General features: G+C 42.6%; 1 protein-coding gene across 1 annotated transcript in view; it reads left to right on the top strand.

The window, feature by feature from the left end:
• The first annotated feature begins 414 nt into the window (after positions 1–414).
• Positions 415–7,571, top strand: part of nlgn2a (neuroligin 2a) — a 157,047-nt gene continuing 149,890 nt past the window's right edge. The window contains exon 1 of the mRNA XM_029526001.1: positions 415–538. The gene's annotated coding sequence lies outside the window, so the exon portion shown is untranslated. The remainder of the gene's footprint in view (positions 539–7,571) is intronic.

Genomic DNA, 7,571 nt, shown 5'->3' with positions numbered 1-7,571 from the left:
CCTGGCTGTCGAACCCACCGAGTCCCCACAGACACGTCCGGGATTTTGTCTTTTAAAGGGCCTCGATAACAAAACAAAAAACAAACAAAAAGAGGAAAAAACACAAAACAAAAACAAACAAACAGACTGTCTTCCCTGAGGCAGAGCGGACAGTCACAGGAGAATGAATGAGGAGCGAACACGGGGAATCGGACTCTGTCCTGCTCTGTGTGCTGTGTGATGCAGTAGAGCTGCTTCATTTCTGCCCCTCAGTCTACGCTGGCATTGTCTCCAGTCATGAAGTCCCACCTGCCGGCCCGGCTGGATTGAACGAGGTAGTACTGCCGGTGGGGGGTGGTGGTGGTGGTGGTGGCAACATTTCTACTGTTTTTATTTCAGTCTTTTTATTTTTATCTATTTTTATGTTTTTCTCGGCGCACTTTTTGCGCACGTGACATTTCCCGGTACCAGAGGAAGGATTCGTGAAGAGGACAAGGAAGAGAAGGACGAAATCAAGGAAAACATCAAGGATCTGGCTCAATTTGGCACAAATTAACAGGTAGGCTCAGTCTTCCGTGTTCAATGCTGGTGTATTTTATCTTCTTTTTTTTTTTAACTGACGATATAGTTCCCACTGACAATCCAACTTAGAGAGCATATTGTTTCGGTTAATTGTTTTTCCCAGCATGCATTAAAGTAACCTTTTTAATTGTGTTTGTTGCCTAGATTAATTAGAATGACAATCAGCAAATTGGAACTCTAATAAGTAATTTTCTTTAATCTGTTTCCTATGTTTAATTGTAAAGTATGCATTTGGAAGATGCCTGTTGTCAGTAGCACACTGCATTTTTTAGTTGTCCACAACATAAAATGTATTTTGTGAATACCATTCAACACTATTTATTTCACAGGGGTGGAATCTGTTATATTTTGCAGCTTGTATTTGCGTGCATGGTGTGCACATGTGAATTTCTGCTGTTGTGAATGGTTAGTGCCTCATGCAGGCAGACCTTCCTCTTCATAGAAGAGAGGATGCATCCCCTGTAGCCATTAATGAGGACCTGGACTCTGAGCTGCTCTGGTAAAACACAAACAGAAACAGAGGCTGCTATTCAGTCAGATTGAGCTCATTTCTCTGTTTTCCAATATGCGGAATTTATAGCTTATCAATCAGAGTGCTTCTCTATGATTCTGGATCTGACATTATGCATACGGTGAACATTGTGCATTTCACTGTGTGCATTGTTTCGGGGGGGAGTGAAATGAACAAGAGTGAAAGGGGAATTCTTGCAAGCAAACCAGTGTGTGTTGCAGACAGATGTTTGGAATGATGCCCCCTCACAAAAGTCCCCCTTCAGCAGTTAAACCATCCCTCAGCCTAATATGAGCATCTTTTCATTGGGTCTTTTTTCCCTAAAGACCCCAGGAAACGCCACGGCCATGAGAACATATTCTTCTAAATGCTTCCCTGCGCGCACACACAAATCGTTGCACACACACAGCATGAAGAATGGGGCGCATTTATATGCTGTGGCTGGTGTTGTGGGGCATTCGGATCGGCAGGGCCTGTTAGATGATAGAATTCAGCAGGGACAAGAAGACCTCTGTTCTTATCTGCAGCGACGAGAAGGGGAAGGCAGCTCCGCTCAGTTCAGTTCAGCTCAGTTCAGCTTCTCTCCTTGGTTTCGACACCTAGCCTGGCCTATATAGGCAGATAGAGATGTCTCCTCTGTGAAAAGAAAGAATTTTAATGGAGGCAAAAACGTCTGTGCTAAATAAATGTGGTCACAGAGGAGTTATTTATCTTTTGCCTTCCAACTTTGAAGATCTGTGGAGGTAATAAAGGGGAAGTAATTCTTTGTATGGAATGATGGCAGGCAGAAAAATACATACATAAAATAGAATTTAAGAGAGGGGAGACAAACTGGAGCATTTCTGCAACAACAACAATGTACAAAAAGACGAAGTGCAGGTAGCCTTGTCCAGGATGCCTGTACACACTCACATAAATGCATTTATGTGGGAGAATTTCTCCATCTTCTGTCTCTTTGTGTGTCCTAACTAAATGCATGTAAAGCCCTCTGAAACCATTGCTCAGTGCCATCCACCCAGGGCAAGGTGCAGCAAAGCTGGAGGCAGATGGGACCGCAGCATTCTGTGCATGTCGTTGGGCAGATTGATGGCTCCTAGTGCGGGTCGCTAAGCAGTCAACAGATGCTGGCTGGTGTTGTGACAGGATGGGTTGAGGCAGCCATCACAGTCCCACACACTCACACTTTCACAGTCCTTAAAAGCATCTCCATTTCCTGCTGCTAATTTTATCTCTCACTGTTTATTTTTACTGTAGAGAAATCTTGACAGCAGGTCACAAAGTGGGTAAGGATGTTTCCTGACTGGATATGACATCAAAAGCTGCTAATTTTAGGCGAGACATGTCATCTGAGTGAAAAAAATCCTCAGAATAATGGCAGCTGACATGTTGACTGGAGAACTGGAGACTGTCTGATCAACGCCGGTGAAATGAAATGTTTGTTGTGCAAAGTCGAAATAAATTAGTAAAGCCAAGGCTGGCTGAACATACAGGTCCTTGGGGAGGCGCTGTTGTTCGCATCTTCCTTCTGTGGCAAAAAAAAACAAAACAAACTTGTGTGTCAGTTTTTCTTTGAAGGTGCTGAAGTGTATTTCTAGACCTGTTGGCATAGTTTTATTTTCCCTTACAGAATGAATTTGTCTTCTACTTTTCAGTTAACATGGAAGTTTCTAAAGTGACAAACTGTTGAGTTAGCATTTGTGTGATTGACAGAGATTGTTAAAGCTTGTTTACATATTTGAATGAATGACTTAGAGTGGAGTGTTAGGAATGAAGTAATACACAAATATTTCTCAGTTGTGAGTGGATTTTGTGTGGACTAATTTGTGTTGTGACAAGATGAAAAGAAAAAAAAAACCTAAGCATGTTTTGCTCTTCTCTAACAGTAAATAAAGCTCATTACATGGAACCGGTCTATGAAAGATACTCAGTTTTATGTAGCAAGTCTTTGTAATTGACAACAAGCTGTTCACAATGGGAATATGCCTCGTCTGCTCTCTTTAGTGCCAGTCTCCCGATACAAACAGAGTCACATTTGTAGTCATGTGCAGGCCATCACTCCTTACACATATAATTAAATTGACTACTTCCCTTCTCAGCATGCTTTTGTCCTACCTCATAAACCATACACATTGGCTCTATTCTGCCTTTGTGTAATCATTTGCCCCATTTTTTTCAATACATTTACCGCATACTTGTTTATTTTTGTTCAAAGGAAGCCTTTCTTTTTTATTGTTGCCATCTTTAAAATTTTTTTTGTTTTTGCACAGTGTGTGACATTGCTACGGCAGCATCTCACTTAAAGCTTAGCGCATAGATTTATAAAATCGAAAGCTTGTGCTTTGTTGCGACTGGTTAGTATATGTACAGCAGCTTGTGTCTGGGAACATTATGGCTGGACAATTTAAATGTAAAGAAAACAGGAAAAAAAAAGCTGACATCACCACATTGATTGCTGCAACATCCCAATTGCTGGGGAATGCATTTTTTTTTGTATGATAAAGCCCAGTAAACAATGTTCTGTCGTGCTGTGCAGAATCCTGACATTGCCCAATATTTTGTTACATTCACAGCGTATAAACCTAAGCACTAACTTTTCTCTCTCAAATTTTTTGTAGTTTAGAAAAGCATCTTGAAAAGTTAGATGTTCATTTAATTTTTAATACCAACCATTCATTCTGTATGTGGTGGATAATACTATTGATAGATTCAGAAAGAAAGGAGGTAAAAGATGATATTATGTTGTTGAGGACTTTTCCCTGAGACAAGTACTTCCATCTTCCCTCCTCATCCTGTTAGTGTGTCTTTCTTGTTGCAATTCTCTTAGAGTGCTGGACTCCCACATTCCCACCACAGCAGCCTCTGTCTTTTTTGTCTGGTCCTGTTGAATGAGATCTTTGCACTCTCGGGTGCAGAAGGAGAAAAGGGTGTAGAGCCATTACTTGTCTCAGCTCTATTGTTCCTCTCTCTCATTCCTCCTCAGTTTCCCCTAAACTGTTAAATATTTTCTGCTGTTCTGTCGCTCTCTTTTTACTCGTCTCTCATGTTGTCCCATGCCTGTCGTCTCTAAGCATTTCTTCCTGTCTCCTCCTTTCTCTCCAAACCACCGTGTTGTCTGTCATCCAGAGGTGAACAGTACTGGCGGTGTCCCTGGTGGGCTCAGTGAGGTTAGTTCAAGGTCAAATTCTCTCAGACACACTTGGATCAAAAAGCGCCACTGATGTTTGTTTACCTCATCACCAGATTTCTGCAGCAGCAACTTTCATATCACCACTGCTCCCACCCCCTGCTAGAACCATGATGACCACCAGCCAAGATCAAGGAACATTTACTCCCCTTTGCTTCAAGGAGATATAAGCCAAAGAGACAGCTTGTGAGAAACCACCCAAACTCCTCATGAGTCTAATGTTGGACATAGCACCAGGTGGGATGCAGCTCCATATTCCCTCCAAAAAGGGAACCCGCAAAGATAAAAAAAAAAAAAAAAAAAAAATCCATTCATGATGAAGGTGCAAGGCTACAATGGGATTTCATGCCTCTGTGTTGCAGAGTCAGGCCCTGAATAGAAAGCATAATACAGATTTGATGGAATCAACAGCACTGGAGTCAGCAACAGCCAGGATTAAATACATCCTGCTTTCTGGCCAGTCAGATTGACTGACAGTCAGGATCCGTGTTGATATGAGTTGTGCAGCTCATCCCTCAGGCATACTGCGTGACTCCCTCTATTTCTCTGGTGTGTCCATGGGAATTCTACCTGGTTGCTTGGTTTTTGCCCTTAATACCCCAATCCTGAAATCCTTTTCATAGTCCAGGGATTTTATACACAAATCTCACTGCAACATAACTTTGGAGATTAATGTGTTCATAAAAAACTCATTTTTGTTCCCCTGTGTTATCTCTTACAGTCGCTCTCGCTGTCTCTCAAACACAGTTCTGCAGTTCAGTGTTGACTTACAAGCGCACATATGTTATGTTTCACCATTGACATGTCCACAGAGCAATTCAAGGTCAGGAGTGGCCACAACTGTATGGGTAACTGACGGTAAACTCTCAGCATGGCGTACAAGCTCCGGGTCAAGAGGTTCGGTTTGCAAGCCACTGTTTCTGCACTTTTACCCCAGACACATACACAGAGATGAGGAGACAATGTGCCCTGAAAGTCAAATGACTATGGATGTCACAAGAAAACGAAAAGGTGGTGAACTGAAGGGTAAATAAGTTGCTGTTTCAAAAACAAAAAACAAAAATGAAACAACAAGCTGTAAAGAAGCTTACTGTAAACAGAGAGAAATGAAAATGATGCCATAGCATTACACTATCATCCCTATTTTGCAGTCGTAACATCTGCTATATGCTACCTCTTCCCTGCTGTTGCACGCAGATTAGTATGGGGTGACAAACCACCGCAACATATTAGTATAAGCTGTCAGCGGAGGCCCAAACAACTAGCTAGAGAAGGACCAGTTGAATGGTAACAATGGCAAAGGAAGCAGCAAAAGTAGTGGCTGTTCTGGCCAACATGCTGAAGTGTTATCACTGTGGCTGTACTGTATAATGATGAGGGTTGTTATAAAGCCGACATATTTTCCTGTCTTATACATACGCTGAGCACTGGTCTCAGTCAGTCACACATAATGAGCCTCTGTGGTGGCACAGCCAGTGACTTTCCCATCGTACAGGCTAAGCTGTTATCCATTTGATGTCCATCTGTTTAAATAAGTGAGGGTGGGTCACGACGGTTGGACGTGACCAGAGCGGCCGGCTAATGGCAACACTTGAGGATGTGAGATACTAGATGCTGCTGTCGATCTCCCAGAGGTTACTGCTCCTGTTACGACTGCTGCCTGGAGGAGCTGTCCTCAGCAACATGCTTATCTCGACTGTCTTCACTCCTAAGACATTTACCATTAAAGCATTCATGTGTGTATGGCTGCACATCACCTCTTCAACCTTTCCTTAGGAATTGAGCCTCAGCCCCCGCTCCTCCTCTAAACAACCGGAGCATTTCAAGTACTTCCCTGCGCTGTCTAGCCAAAGTTGATGAATTGTTAGGCTTCTAGGCTTCTGGGCTTTCTCTGTCGTGATGGCGGAAACTAATGAAAAGAATATGCTTGTTCTTATGTAGTGAATTAGGATGTCTTTTTCTTGACAGGTCCTTAGATTCTGGTTGTGTTTGTACATGTGTGCATGTGTGTCTGTTAGTTTGGAACAAAAGCAGGACGACTTTGACGAACGAGCACTAGAATGGGAGTGTTATGCTTTAGTGCTCAATGGTGCCAAGCAGGCAATAATTGTCCCTGTTATTGTTGCAATCAACAAAGAAAACACTCACCCTCAGGATAAAGAGGAACTTAGATTCTCACGTGCACATGACCAAATGTTTTCATGAAGGAATGTTGTGAGAATTGTGAAAATTGAAGAGCAAAATGCTTGGGGAGAAAAAAAAACAAACTTTGGCAGCGTTTCTTCTTTGATTAATCTTAACTCAAGGCTCTCTTTCTGTCTCTGACTTGATATTTAGGGATGCGGCACATGTATTCTCCATCCTTCATAGAAAACAATGGGAGCTGGTTGACTCACTCATCTGTGGCCCTTCGCACTGTCTCTCAAGGCTGAAGTGATTCTTCTCCTGACAAATGGTAGCAGGAAAAAGGGGCTAAATTCCCATCTGTGTGGATCACTCCTGGACCAAACACCCTACCTGAGCAGATTTTCGCAGGTTATACTTTCACAGGTAGCAGCTCACAGTACCAGGAACATAAATATCAGTGTTCTGACTTGTACTGAACTATATTGAGTGCACTTATCTGCTACCCTCAGGCTAGAGTACCTTGGCAAAAATGACTTGCCTTCCCTGTGCAGTGCCCTTCATATGTCCTTTCTGACTGTCTTGAATTTACCTAAGGTCTAAGAAAGAGTGAAGTAAATGGTAAAGAATTGTAGAGGTGGAATACACAGAGAACAGTTCACCATTAAAGGAAGAAAAATAGGGTCTTTTCACCTTAATTAGCCAGGGTATGGGAATGTAACCTTGATCACACATCAGCGCTAACGGCTAATGAGCAGTGAGATTGCTTTGCTGGGATATATGCTAGCGTGTATTGCTTTAAAATGACCAAACGGAGTGGGGTGTGGTTGTTTCTGCAAAGGCAGAGACCTGGGAAGAAAGCAACCAGAGCTCCCCAGGTACCCACTTGAAACGATCTCTTTCCATTTGGGTTCAAACTCTGGGGACTTGGCAATAAGATGGGGGAATAGGAGGAAGGGGTTGTCGATTTAGAGGGCTGCAAGTCAGCATGATTTCCATGCCCTGGCATTTTTTATTAACTGCCTGCTTCTCTCTTTTCCTTTGTGGGAATAAACACATTTCAAAGGATGAGCTCTACCCCTCTCTACTTCCAGAATGTGTTTCACATGCTGGAAGTTAGTACAGCTTCAGGGGCGTATGTCATATAAGCGTGGTTGACAGGTATGTGTGTGTTTGACCCATATATTCCTT

Source organism: Echeneis naucrates, chromosome 18 (assembly GCF_900963305.1).
Source record: "Echeneis naucrates chromosome 18, fEcheNa1.1, whole genome shotgun sequence".
Classification (NCBI taxonomy): Eukaryota; Metazoa; Chordata; class Actinopteri; order Carangiformes; family Echeneidae; genus Echeneis; species Echeneis naucrates.
This window is presented reverse-complemented; position numbering and strand designations above follow the sequence as displayed.